Source organism: Scyliorhinus torazame, chromosome 16 (assembly GCF_047496885.1).
Source record: "Scyliorhinus torazame isolate Kashiwa2021f chromosome 16, sScyTor2.1, whole genome shotgun sequence".
Classification (NCBI taxonomy): domain Eukaryota; kingdom Metazoa; phylum Chordata; class Chondrichthyes; order Carcharhiniformes; family Scyliorhinidae; genus Scyliorhinus; species Scyliorhinus torazame.
This window is the reverse complement of record NC_092722.1, coordinates 173715699-173730232: the sequence shown is the minus strand read 5'-3', so window position 1 is coordinate 173730232 and position 14534 is coordinate 173715699. Positions and strand designations below refer to the sequence as shown.

The window sequence follows — 14534 nt, the reverse complement described above, 5'->3', positions numbered from 1 at the left end:
GAATTTACAGTGCAGAAGGAGGCCATTCGGCCCATCGAGTCTGCACCGGCTCTTGGAAAGAGCACCCTACCCAAGGTCAACACCTCCACCCTATCCCCATAACCCAGTAACCCCATCCAACACGAAGGACAATTTTGGACACTAAGGGCAAGTTATCATGGTCAATCCACCTAACCTGCACATCTTTGGACTGGGAAGAAACCGGAGCACCCGGAGGAAACCCACGTACACACGGGGAGGATGTGCAGACTCCGCACAGACAGTGACCCAAGCTGGAATCGAACCTGGGACCCTGGAGCTGTGAAGCAATTGTGCTATCCACAATGCTACCGTGCTGCCCATAGGAGGAATTAGCTTCACTGTGGAGCTCGATGATATTAAGCAATGTTATAAAATGATCAAACTTCCACTCCTGCCCCTTAAAACAGTGTTGAGGCCCCCCAATTCCAAATACAAATGGCCTAAGCATAGAATCAAAGAAACAAAGCACAGAGAGGATGTCATGTTAGTGCTGGTATGCAGACTGTGTGCGTGAAAATTGCAATCAGGGTTTCACAAGTACCACAGTATCCCTATTTGCATAGTTAAGCACCATCCCACTTGTTGCAGGCAGGCTAGCTGCTCACCCATTTACAAGCCCAAGAAACTGCATTAGGCGGGTCTTGGGTATCAGTGGAGCAGTCAATGTGCCCAGTTGTTATTTTCTGGATTCCCATTTGTTAGATGAGAAATAGACCTGAAGTTAAAAATAAAATCACTTGCCCCAACCCCCAGTGTACATGGTTAAGCCTGTTTTCAGCTCAAGACACAACACCACTAAAGCACCATACTGCACAAAAGGCATTTTATGTTGCCTTTTGATTTCATCAGTGATCCACACCTAAGTACGAGGAGCAGGCTGTCTTATTGTATTGTGGCCTCTCCTTACACTGTAGCCCTTGGGAGTTCTCATTTGGCACTGCATTGCGTCATACCAAACCTTTCCATGGTATCTATACTTCCAAAAATGAACTTAATTTTGATTACTAGCATAATGTTCAAAGTCTGCTGTGCACTTATTCACTCCAATGAACACCCTGAGATTTTATTTCTAATCAATCATCCAAAGCCCAACTTACATCACGAGCGTTTTTCTTTGCAACTTACGAAGAAGCATCCCATTGTACAGGTCTGGAACAGCACATTCAGAGTGTCCTTTAACAGCATCATTAGAATTTAGATTTCAGCTACTTAGTAATAATTTCTTCATGACAAAAATGCATGGCTTGAAGGTGAATAAGTTAATTCCAGTATCTGACAGAAAATAAGTCAATCCTACTGCTACTCTCCGCATCTAAATAAGTTCCCGTGCATAAAACCTAGACTATGCTTCAGAACAGAATGGACAGTCCATCTGAAAAGATCTTTATTTTGTGAAAATGCAGCCTGGAGTTTCCATTGGGGTCTCCCAGCAGAATCTCTGGAGAAACGACTAAAAGTTACAAAAAGAGGTGATGAGAATCCCATGGAAATTTTCCCTCATGCAGTTGAATAGATTTGGCTTATTCATGCCTAAAACACCACGGGGCTGAATTTTACGGGCACACATAACAAGGCCCCCCCCCTTTCCACCCCCCCCCACCCCCACCGCGCCCCCCCCCCCCCCCCCCCCCCCCCCAACCTCGTTAGAAAAGTCGGCCGGAAACCAACTCTAGAAAAGGGTGCTGCACAGAAATATTACTCTGCGGATAGCCTTAACGAGCAAAGAGTGGGAGCCCCACTCCTCAGTGGAAGGATGTTTCTGCCCCCGTCTCGAAACCTGCAGGCCAAATCTTTCCACTCTCACCCGGCTTCTACAACAGGCTCAGCGATGTCTTTAGACTGTCATTAATTAGGCTTCAATGGACTCACGGGTGGACGGGCTAGTGGGCGCCTTACCCACCCACTATTATGGCCATTGGTGGATAGCCCATCATCTCTCTGCCCACCCATTATATCTTATGGCCTCCCCCCTCTGAAAATGCGCGTGGCAAGAGGCCATAAAATCTAAATTTTTAGCACAGAATTTCAAACTGGGGTGCCGTGCTCTACAAAAACTTGAGATGATCCCTGGGGCTCTACAAGGTCATTAGAGATATCAGGTTTGTGTATATTTCTGTACAGCATTTGTACATTATCAACACGCTAGTTCTTGTCATGATTTTTTATGCTGGATTTTTTGCTAAATTTCATCGCCACGGGCAGCTAAATGAAGTGTTTGAAGTTTAAGACAGTGAACCATACACTTCATAATTCTCCTCAATACTTGAAATGTTAATGTTGCTCTCTATACATTGACTTAAAAACAGAAGCACATTCCTTGCTCTGTGATACATGCTGTAATTGCAGAACTAACCTATCCTTTCTGCTGGCTGGCACAAACTTAACGTACAGAACTATTCAGCTGGCTAGCAAGCAGAAAACTGCCTGCTTTCCGTCACAGAGTTGGCTCAGACATATCTTTGAAAGATATACTGAAACAAAGGGCTGTATTTGCCTTATCAGTACTAAATATATTGCCAATCCCCAACAATAGTATGGAGTGCTTGCCATGGAATGTGAAATTTACAGCCAAATGCAATAATTAGGACCTTAGACTCCACGCTGTGATTTCCTTAACAACTCGTACTTTGTGGAGTAGACAAGCTGGTCTGGTCTCTGAATTCATTATGTTCCCCTTTAGAAATATCCTGTGTGACCTTGGGTTTTTACCCCTTATATACTGTTGCCAGAAATTGAAAAGTACAAGTTAAAATTTTAATGCAGCCAAATAGTTTTTGTCAAATTTCTATTTTTGTTTGCCTTTTATTCCTTAATGGTAGTTCTACTCTCTATCGGATAGTCAATACCCTCCTAAGGCTGGTCAGATGGGAGTTCCTGAGAGTATCTCAATGTGTGCACGGGGTTACTCTCTGTCAACAATGATTGAAAAGCCATGGTGAACCAAGGCACTAAATCTTTCTATCTACAACTGATATCTTGCAATAATATTTTATAATACATTCCCAAGGGCATTTCAATATAAAAGTGAAGACCTAAGCTTGCAACTTTTCTTAATTATTCACAATGTTTGGGAATTTAGGGCAAATGTAGTTGCTCAGCTAATCTATATTCCATAACAAATATTAAATAGTTAATAAATCCATCAGGAGGTTCAGATGGGTTTGTTTTCAGCCTCACTCTGTGACAGGGTCATCTCCCCCTAAAATGCAGAATCATGGAATCATAGAAAAAGACGTGTTTGTGACAGCTCTTCTGTGGGTTATGAAATTAGTCCCACTCACCTGCTCTTTCCTCAATATTTTCTTTTCAAGTGTTTATCCAATTTCCTTTTAAAAGTTACTACTGAATCTGCTTCCACTACTATTTCATAACACAACAATTTGCTACGTTAAAAAAAGGTTTTCCTCATGCACCCAATAATAATAAGCACTTTTCCCAGAAAATCGTTTCTATCACCCCAAGATGTAATTAATGCTTTTAAGTTACGCCCTCATAGTTTTTAATTTTGCATTACGTGCACTGTAAACATCCTAGATGCCCGTTGTACTAAATGATCAAAGGCAAGTCCCTGATTTTAACTCCCGGAAGTGAAAGAAAGTGCAAGGCCAGCAGGCGAGCACATCTCCTTTACATACATAGTCTTAACTCCATTCAATCCCAGTATCAATGACACCGGGCAGGTGGGGGTTAAGAAAGGACACGGAGGAGGTCTGGAAAGGTCCTCCTAATAGGTTATTTGGTGGGGGGGGGAGGGGGATTGGGGAAGGAGAGCCCTGAGCCTCGATTTCCATGTTGTGCCTGTTGGAGTATTCCTGCTCAGCTGGCCCACAATGAAACCCTTCTTTAACACTGGATTACCTTTTTGGGCCTTTTCTAGGCCAGTATGCCCCTGATGAGACGGGAACAGACAGTCAAAAGTGACAATCCAGCAATAAAATATAGTTAGGGCCCGAAAGATATCATCTGACCTCAATGTGCGGCTGTCAAGGAGACCCTCAGCCATTCAATGCAGGATTGTTGCTGACTGGCCAATGTGTCTGAGGAAATGGTGTGTGGCACAAAGGCCTTTGAGAATTGGATGAGGAGGGCACTGCAAGGATTTTAACCCCCTTCCACTTGCCACATTCTGGTTGGGTTTGGCCGGGTTAAACCCAGGTCTTTAAATTGCACCTCTTCTGTTTTCCTCAGAGAAAACCGGATTTTACAGACTCGCATACAGACAAATGTTACTTTTGAATCACTTCAGTTGGTCCATTTCCATTATTTCTCACATGGGGTTTGGTGAAAGTCACATATTTCTGACTGGTTCAGGAACTCAGTGTCCCATGTGACCAGGAACTTTGTGACATTTGACAGGAAGTTTGGCTGGGATACAGATGAACATTGCTGTGATCTGGCAGCTGCCTTCCTTGCAATATGTTATAAAGTGTACAGAGAAAAGATTAGATGGAGAATCTCAAGTGCAAACTTTGTTGGAGCTATCTTGACCTAAGCTACTGTGATACAGAAGGTGTGAGGAATCTGTTAAATTTCTTGCTTTCTAAATATTAGTTTGAAAAGGGACAGTTAAAAAAAATATGAGCTTTGCACTCGCACAAATTAGGAATGGTTGACCCTGCCAGATCTTCCGAGGTGAACCTCATTATATATTCACTGTGAGCTCTTGCCCTGGATTGCACCTGCAACTCGGATCTGGCTCAATGGGGAGGCAGGAAATCCAACACAGCTCTTAAAGGGAATGTAGCTGGGAGTTAAAGGGGAGGTAATTTTAGTGGCATCAAACATTTTGCATGCAACAAGTTAATCAGTGAGAAACAATGATGCAGCAGCCTCACTGAGCTCTGACATTCAGTGTTGCAGCTCTTCGGTCTTTTCTTCAATGAGTAGGTCAAGGGAGAGTTGCCCCGATTGTCATTGAAGGGCTTCTTTACCACAGGACCGTCCTCCAGATTGCCTGGAAGAAAATGGACGGAGTCAATGCTCTGTTTCACATTCAGAGAATCTGCTGGCATTTGAGAGATTCCCAAACACAGGAGTTTGGAGATCTAAAGGGGGCAGGGTATGGGGGAGGTGGAGGGTTGAGGTTGTCAGTGTTGGAGAGAATGTAGGGGATGAGAGAAGAACACTGGCTGTAACGCACAAGCATGCAATGCCTGCAATACATATGTTCTCCAAAGGTGGCACTGTAGCACTCCCCTCAACCCACCCATGCTAATTCCCAACTCTGCTCTTTCTAAAACTCAAGTCTGTTCTGCAAACAACTTTGGCTTTCAGATATTGTCAATATTCATCAGTTTAAATGTGTTTCTTTCAGTTTAAAACAAAACAAATGTTAATGGATTTCCACCACACTTCCTGCAAAGCCAGAGAGGTGAGAACCGATCCTAGAATTTCTTGACCAATGACTTCTAATAATATTGAACTTCATATTAATGTTGGAGTTAGTGTAAACGGATGAAATGATAAAATTACTCAAGTGTTCTGGGTTACCATCTATAACAATGCAATACTGTATTCTGGACAGAAAGAAGGAGAATATGGGGTCAAAAATCTCAGGAGGAAGGCTCAACAAAGAAGTGTTTGTGAAAGGATATATGGCACAAAAAGGTCACATTTTGACTAAAGGTACGAACAAAATGCTCAGTTGATCTTGCATCTCTTTCCCAAACCACATATGGAAGGCCATAGTGCAAAAGGGCAATTTCCCACTCCAACTTCAAACTCAAACCACCATCATTTTAAAGTCTGCAAAGATATCTCCACAAAGGAGTAATTAAAACATTAAATTTTTCCTGCGATAGAGGACTTGGTCTTCCACCTTTTGATGACAGTTTATGCCAAAATTAGCACATATGTACATTCGCACACATGCATGCGTCTGGCCAGCAGTCTATTTGAGATTCACAGCAAAATAACCACAACATAACTGATGAATTTGATTTTAGGCTGAGGGCACCATAGGATTTTTGATTCAGCCAAGAATTAAGCTTTAAATTCGATGTTTCAGAAAAATCCTGATACAGTCCTAAATCACACATGTTAACAACTCGTAAAACAGCCAGGTGATTTCTAACAGAAAATCCACCCGCCAGTGAGTAGAATTCTATGCTTTGGTTTAGATACCCTTGAGCCGAGCTCTGCTCTCCCGTTAATAGACAGCAGTGTGAGTGCCTGGTAGAATTCAAGTATTATCCTCATGCACACTCACTATCAAGTTATCTATCAGTTCAGAAGAAGCCATGTTGGTCTCAAAACATTAACTCTTTTTCTCTCTTTTTCTCACAGATGCTGCCAGACCCACTGAGATTTTCCAGCAATTTTTGTTCTTAAACCAAGTTCTCTACACCTGAAGTGTAACGTGATCAGTCAAGCACTAAACTCCTGAATGCTCCGAGGAAAAATTGGACAACTTTTCATTTAACTCAGTTAATTGAAGCAAGGAAGCAATGAATCCATTCTAATTCTTTCATGTTTTAAAAAAATAAACTTTATGAAACAGGGTAGAGAATACAAAGGAGAAAGAAGGGACATCATCTTCAAAAGCTTTCATGAATTCATTAAATCAAAATGTGAAACTTGGAGAATACAATTATGCTAAAAGAGTTGTCATATTAATTAAAAATGCAAATTGCATGTAATTAGCCAATGCAAGATAATTTGAAAATAGACATTCTCCAACAAATCAAAACTGCAAGTCCCATATTTATAAAACTTGAAGATTGCAATCTGAAAATGTTAAGGACAATTTATAAATTAATTGTACTAATTTGGTTTAATTTATATATGCAAATTATGACTAATGACTGCAGAAAAGCCATTATTGATAGTCTCTGAAGTAGCAGCGGAATGGGAGTAGACAATTTTAGTGCTGTAAAATTGACTTGCTTTTTAATTAATTTCCATCATTTAGAAGGAAATTAAACAAGTAAAACCCCATTTCTGCATTGTATGCTTGATGTCCAATTATCAATAACAAAAGGCCAAGATACTTCAATACATGACGGGCTGTTGTGTACATGCAAATTGGAAATAATTTTCCAGCACTGAACACGGCTATAATATATTTAGAATCTAGTTGTCATTTCAAATGCCGTTTATCTGTTTTAATCCCATATTCTCTGGTACCTCACAAGTGGAAATCCCGACAATATTCAACAAGGCTGGAGAAATGGATGTATCACTCAACACTTAAGCAGATCAGTTTGCTTTCAGGCTTTGTAAAAGTCCCTCAGGCCTGTATGTGTGAAGTTTCTCAACAGTGGGTGGTCATAGGTACGGTCCACTGCCAGTAACCACGTGTCATGGTTTAGACTACATTGTATTTCTCTTGTGGAATCTGTGTTGCTACTAAATAATCCGTCTGCATTTATTTATTTTTCCTGATTCCGTTAAACACCTTCTGGCTTTAACAGCTGCCTCCCTCTAATCCTCTATTTTTGCTTTCTGCATTCAGAATTCATTAAACACCCTGAAGTGCATCTAAATGCACTAAAATTCTCATTTTAGTCAACCTTTAATACCAAGCATGTGGTCACTCATTGCTAGCATATAACCAGAATGATACAGCATTTAGACCTCTTGCAATCTAAAAATCCGAGGAGTCAGCTAGTTCCAAAATGGCGGCCAATGCCCTTGTGGAAGCCTTATTGCTGATGCCCTTGTAGCTGCCACACATTCCAGGACGTGCCCACCATTCCAATACAGATACAGTCTGTGAACTCTTCTATGCTGCTACTCAGCTGTTCCAGGTTGATAAGTGCCCACTAATGATGTCCGGGACATCATACCCAGGTGGTAAGTACCACATCCCCACACCCAGAATTCGCATACATACTACACGACCATTGCCTGGGAAGTTCAAACTTTAGTTGGGCAATTACCCCACACTGGGAACCATCCAATATTCAAAACTCTGCGCAGACTTTGGATGGTTGTGACTGTCTTATAAGAATAGTTGCCCAGGAAAGGTTAGATGAATGAAAACCACTTCTAACTGCTGGGTAACTATATTACAGAACTCACCCCCCACATGCTTCACCATCCTCCCCGACTACCCTCCCAACCCCCCTTGAATCCCCCAATCCACCTAACCTGCACATCATTGGACTGTGGGAGGAAACCGGAGCACCCAGAAGAAAGCCACACACACAGGGAGAACATTGCTTCTAAATTACCTTCTAAATTCCAGGGCATACAATCCCAGTTTGTGTAAAGGGGTCTAGGTATCATTCTGGTCAATTACGCTGAAGTTACACGCATGAGCAGATTCTTCCTGGAGGGGGAAAACAAATGTGAATGGCGCCAGGGAGACCCAGTCAACCATACCCAAATGTTCTGGTCCTCTCCCAGACTTGTCGGGTACTGGACCACCGCTTTTGAGACCATGTCCAAGGTTGTGGGGGTGAGGGTGGAGCTATGCCCACTAGTGGCGGTCTTCAGTATATCAGAACGGCCAGAGCTCTTTACAGGGAGAGGGGCAGATGGCCTTCCCTTTGCCTCCCTGATTGTCCGCCGGAGCCTCCTACTCAGCTGGAGATCAGCAGTGCCACCCAAGACTGCAGACTGGCTGTCCCTGACTTGGCAGAATTCCTTAAATCGGAAAAAAAAATAATTCTCCATTCGGGGATCAGAGGAAGGCTTCCACAACATGTGGAAGCTATTCACCAGTCTGTTCCAAGACCTGTTTGTGACAAGCAACCAATAGGACAGCGAGGGAGGGAGGTACAAAACGGACAACGGAAAGAGAAGGGAAAAAGGGTGGTGGTGGGAAGGGAGAAGGGGGGAAGACATCACGGAAAACACAGGGCAGGCCGGGCAGAAGGGCCAGAATGGACAAATGGCAAGGACACCCATGGGTGTGGTAACAACAGCAACGCCAAGGCACGCCTGGCTGACATCAAACACGCCTCCCCTGACATTTTCTAATACCAGGAAGCAGCATGTACATAATTAAAACAGTACGGTTACGGCAAATGATCACCGGGGGGCTCAAAAATAGGGGCCCCATACCTGTACATATACCTGCACATATGTTCATTTTGGTAGTAAATCTGTTTGTCCTCTATTTTTTTCCTTTTGGTATACCCATTGTTCCCCCTCTATTGCTGTGTAATAGCCCTTGCAAATGTTACTATAAATAATTGTAAAACCAATTTTTAAAAAAAAATTCTTAAAATTACGCTGAAATTTCACCTTCATAAGTCAAACGAGAGGGGAGAAAAAAGGTTTTTTGCCACTTCCGCAAGTTAAAATTTATAAAAGATGTTGAATAATTGGATTCATCCAGTGTGATAATGGAAAAGAATGCAAAGAATAAAGCATGGAATACTCTTTTCTTTGTGAGCAGATTAATTTATATTGTAGCATGCGGAACAGTTCAGCTTGATATTGGCTTTTTTAATGCTGAAGGTTAATAAAAGGATAAGAAATTGGGAAAAGCTCCGCATGGCAATTCTGTAGAATTAATCAAAGCAATAGAAGATATCTGGAAAATTGTGCCTAGAAGAAGAGAATGTAACTGATTATAAAAGCCTATATTAACTAATGTTGAGTGATCAATTTCTGGAATGGTTCCAAATTATCTGAGGCTACGGTTGCTTGACCAGGGGTGTAAGACCCTAAAGTGGTTGAGTGAACAAGCAGGTCATTTTGTATCGATGGTCATATTCCTCCCACCAGTCAACCAGGCAGGATTCAGCCTGGCTACTCCCATAGCTCAGACATCCAGTGGTATTATGCAAAGTAAAGTTCCATGGGATATCACCAGAGATGCTCCAGAAGTAGCGAGGGGTGTAGAGGTGACTGGTCCAAATGAAGGGTTAGGTCCCAATCAAAGGAAGGCTGGATTTAGTTGTGAAGCATGATACTGTCCTGTCTGTAAAGCAGAATATGAAAGCATTTTTCTTCAATTTGTTCAAGGAAGGGGTCATTGCTGGATTTGTCAGCATTTATTGCCCAAATCTAATTGTCCTTGAGAAGGGTAGTGGTGAGCCGCCTTATTGAACTGCTATACTCCATGTGATTGAAGGTGCTCCCACAGTACTGAGAGGTAGGAAGTCACAGGATTTTGACCCAGCAATGAAGAAGGAATAACAATGGGCGGGATTCTCTGCTGAGTGACGCCAATATCGTATTCAGCGATCGGGCGGAGAATCCCTTCCGACGCCCAAATTGGGGGCGGTGCCAGTTTGAGTCTCCGCCCCCTCTGAAATGGCATCATCGGGTTTCCCGCTGCATGCCATTGGAAGGGCGTTGGCGGGTCAACGGAAGGCCCTCCACTGATGCTCAGCCCCCGATGGGCCGAGTTCCCGACCTTGCAGTTGACATATGGTCTGAGCGGTCGGGAACCCGGCACAGCGGCCGCGGACTGTGTCCAGCACCGCCATAGTCAACTGGAAGCCAGTTTGAGTAAGGTCTCAATAACCTGTCCTATTTTGCCTATCCTCATCTATTCTTGGTCTTTCAATTTCAATCGATATATATATATTGAGCCTTTAATGCAGGAAATACCTTGGTAAAAAACAAAAACAGATGCCAAACAATAGTAGATGAGTTGTAGAGGACAAAAAGCATGATAAAGAAAAGAGAATCTGGCATGGTGGTGCAGTGGGGAGTCTGCACGTTCTCCCTGTGTCAGCGTGGGTTTCTTCCGTGTGATCCAGTTTCCCCCCACAAGTCCTGAAAGATGTGCTTGTTAGGAGAATTGAACATTCTGCATTCTCCCTGTGTACCCAAACATGCGGCGGAGTGTGGCGACTCGGGGATTTTCATAGTAACTTCATGCAGTGTTAATGTAAGCCTACTTTTGACACTAATAAACTTTATTATGCTGGAGGATAGGGCTAAAATCTAAAAGTTCTGCACTAATGAGGCAGTGGGGAAGGGAACACTGACAAAGGAGAGTACTTGCAGGCACGGAGAGGGGTTGAAGTGTGTATATTTCAACGCAAGAAGCATCAGGGATAAGGTGGGTGAACTTAAGGCATGGATCGGTACTTGGGACTACGATGTGGTGGCCATCACGGAAACTTGGATAGAAGAGGGGCAGAAATGGTTGTTGGAGGTCCCTGGTTATAGATGTTTCAATAAGATTAGGGAGGGTGGTAAAAGAGGTGGGGGGGTGGCATTATTAATTAGAGATAGTATAACAGCTGCAGAAAGGCAGTTCGAGGAGTATCAGCCTACTGAGGTAGTATGGGTTGAAGTCAGAAATAGGAAAGGAGCAGTCACCTTGTTAGGAGTTTTCTATAGGCCCCCCAATAGTAGCAGAGATGTGGAGGAACAGATTGGGAAACAGATTTTGGAAAGGTGCAGAAGTCATAGGGTAGTAGTCATGGGCGACTTTAACTTCCCAAATATTGAGTGGAAACTCTTTAGATCAAATAGTTTGGATGGGGTGGTGTTTGTGCAGTGTGTCCAGGAAGCTTTTCTAACGCAGTATGTAGATTGTCCGACCAGAGGAGGGGCAATATTGGATTTAGTACTGGGTAATGAGCCAGGGCAAGTGATAGATTTGTTAGTGGGGGAGCATTTTGGAGATAGTGACCACAATTCTGTGACTTCCACTTTAGTAATGGAGAGGGATGGTTACGTGCAACAGGGCAAGGTTTACAATTGGGGGAAGGGTAAATACGATGTTGTCAGACAAGAATTGAAGTGCATAAGTTGGGAACATAGGCTGGCAGGGGAGGACACAAGTGAAATGTGGAACTTGTTCAAGGAACAGGTGCTACGTGTCCTTGATATGTATGTCCCTGTCAGGCAGGGAAGAGGTGGTCGAGTGAGGGAACCATGGTTGACAAGAGAGGTTGAATGTCTTGTTAAGAGGAAAAAGGTGACTTATGTAAGGCTGAGGAAACAAGGTTCAGACAGGGCATTGGAGGGATACAAGATAGCCAGGAGGGAACTGAAGAAAGGGATTAGGAGAGCTAAGAGAGGGCATGAACAATCTTTGGCGGGTAGGATCAAGGAAAACCCCAAGGCCTTTTACACATATGTGAGAAATATGAGAATGACTAGAGCGAGGGTAGGTCCGATCAAGGACAGTAGCGGGAGATTGTGTATTGAGTCTGAAGAGATAGGAGAGGTCTTGAACGAGTACTTTTCTTCTGTATTTACAAATGAGAGGGGCGATATTGTTGGCGAGGACAGTGTGAAACAGATTGGTAAGCTTGAGGAAATACTTGTTAGGAAGGAAGATGTGTTGGGCATTTTGAAAAACTTGAGGATAGACAAGTCCCCCGGGCCTGACGGGATATATCCAAGGATTCTATGGGAAGCAAGAGATGAAATTGCAGAGCCGTTGGCAATGATCTTTTCGTCCTCACTGTCAACAGGGGTGGTACCAGGGGATTGGAGAGTGGCGAATGTCGTGCCCCTGTTCAAAAAAGGGACTAGGGATAACCCTGGGAATTACAGGCCAGTTAGTCTTACTTCGGTGGTAGGCAAAGTAATGGAAAGGGTACTGAAGGATAGGATTTCTGAGCATCTGGAAAGACACTGCTTGATTAGGGATAGTCAGCACGGATTTGTGAGGGGTAGGTCTTGCCTTACAAATCTTATTGAATTCTTTGAGGAGGTGACCAAGCATGTGGATGAAGGTAAAGCAGTGGATGTAGTGTACATGGATTTTAGTAAGGCATTTGATAAAGTTCCCCATGGTAGGCTTATGCAGAAAGTAAGGAGGCATGGGATAGTGGGAAATTTGGCCAGTTGGATAACGAACTGGCTAACCGATAGAAGTCAGAGAGTGGTGGTGGATGGCAAATATTCAGCCTGGATCCCAGTTACCAGTGGCGTACCGCAGGGATCAGTTCTGGGTCCTCTGCTGTTTGTGATTTTCATTAATGACTTGGATGAGGGAGTTGAAGGGTGGGTCAGTAAATTTGCAGACGATACGAAGATTGGTGGAGTTGTGGATAGTAAGGAGGGCTGTTGTCGGCTGCAAAGAGACATAGATAGGATGCAGAGCTGGGCTGAGAAGTGGCAGATGGAGTTTAACCCTGAAAAGTGTGAGGTTGTCCATTTTGGAAGGACAAATATGAATGCGGAATACAGGGTTAACGGTAGAGTTCTTGGCAATGTGGAGGAGCAGAGAGATCTTAGGGTCTATATTCATACATCTTTGAAAGTTGCCACTCAAGTGGATAGAGCTGTGAAGAAGGCCTATGGTGTGCTCGCGTTCATTAACAGAGGGATTGAATTTAAGAGCCGTGAGGTGATGATGCAGCTGTACAAAACTTTGGTAAGGCCACATTTGGAGTACTGTGTACAGTTCTGGTCGCCTCATTTTAGGAAGGATGTGGAAGCTTTGGAAAAGGTGCAAAGAAGATTTACCAGGATGTTGCCTGGAATGGAGAGTAGGTCTTACGAGGAAAGGTTGAGGGTGCTAGGCCTTTTCTCATTAGAACGGAGAAGGATGAGGGGCGACTTGATAGAGGTTTATAAGATGATCAGGGGAATAGATAGACAGTCAGAGACTTTTTCCCCGGGTGGAACAAACCATTACAAGGGGACATAAATTTAAGGTGAAAGGTGGAAGATATAGGAGGGATATCAGAGGTAGGTTCTTTACCCAGAGAGTAGTGGGGGCATGGAATGCACTGCCTGTGGAAGTAGTTGAGTCGGAAACATTAGGGACCTTCAAGCAGCTATTGGATAGGTACATGGATTACGGTTAAATGATATAGTGTAGATTTATTTGTTCTCAAGGGCAGCACGGTAGCATTGTGGATAGCACAATTGCTTCACAGCTCCAGGGTCCCAGGTTCGATTCCGGCTTGGGTCACTGACTGTGCGGAGTCTGCACGTCCTCCCCGTGTCTGCGTGGGTTTCCTCTGGGTGCTCCGGTTTCCTCCCACAATCCAAAGATGTGCAGGTTAGGTGAATTGGCCAATGATAAATTGCCCTTAATATCCAAATTGCCCTTGGTGTTGGGTGAAGGTGTTGAGTTTGGGTAGGGTGCTCTTTCCAAGAGCCGGTGCAGACTCAAAGGGCCGAATGGCCTCCTTCTGCACTGTAAATTCAATGATAATCTATGATTAATCTAGGACAAAAGTTCGGCACAACATCGTGGGCCGAAGGGCCTGTTCTGTGCTGTATTTTCTATGTTCTATGTTCTATGTAATAAATGTAAATGTTTGCACAGTCCCAGAGGACCATTGGCATCTCTCTCCTTTGAGAGTTAACTGGTGGTGATTTAACCTGAGGCTCCGTATCACGAACCAGCCTTCCAGCCAACTGAGCTAACATTATCTGCCACCAATACAGGGAACAAAAAGGGGTAAAACCAAAAAGAGATAGCATTTATTAATGTATTTTTAATCACTACATGCATAGTTACATTTGCTCTCGCTTCAACTGCTAGAAAACAATTAAGATAGAATGATTAATGTTTATAAACAGATGAGATTAATGTCACCTATCAATCCGATTTCATGGTTGGTTTCATTGACTTAAATTTTAAAAGGTAATAGCCAGAGACTAAGTGCTGACGCTGGGACTGAATCGCGTGG

General features: G+C 43.4%; 1 protein-coding gene and 1 long non-coding RNA gene across 6 annotated transcripts in view; one reads left to right on the top strand and one right to left on the bottom strand.

Annotated features, from left to right (window-relative positions):
• LOC140393237 (uncharacterized) overlaps window positions 1-9351 on the top strand; it is a 246488-nt gene extending 237137 nt beyond the window's left edge. For 3 of the 4 annotated variants that reach the window (XR_011935550.1, XR_011935551.1, XR_011935553.1), the window contains 2 exons: window positions 5546-5646; window positions 6307-9351. This is a non-coding gene — a long non-coding RNA (uncharacterized lncRNA). Of the gene's footprint in view, window positions 1-5335; window positions 5393-5545; window positions 5647-6306 lie in introns of all 4 variants that reach the window. The other variant, XR_011935552.1, reaches the window with a different exon arrangement.
• Window positions 1-14534, bottom strand: part of LOC140393235 (uncharacterized) — a 407232-nt gene that overhangs the window by 188297 nt on the left and 204401 nt on the right. The window lies entirely within an intron of this gene.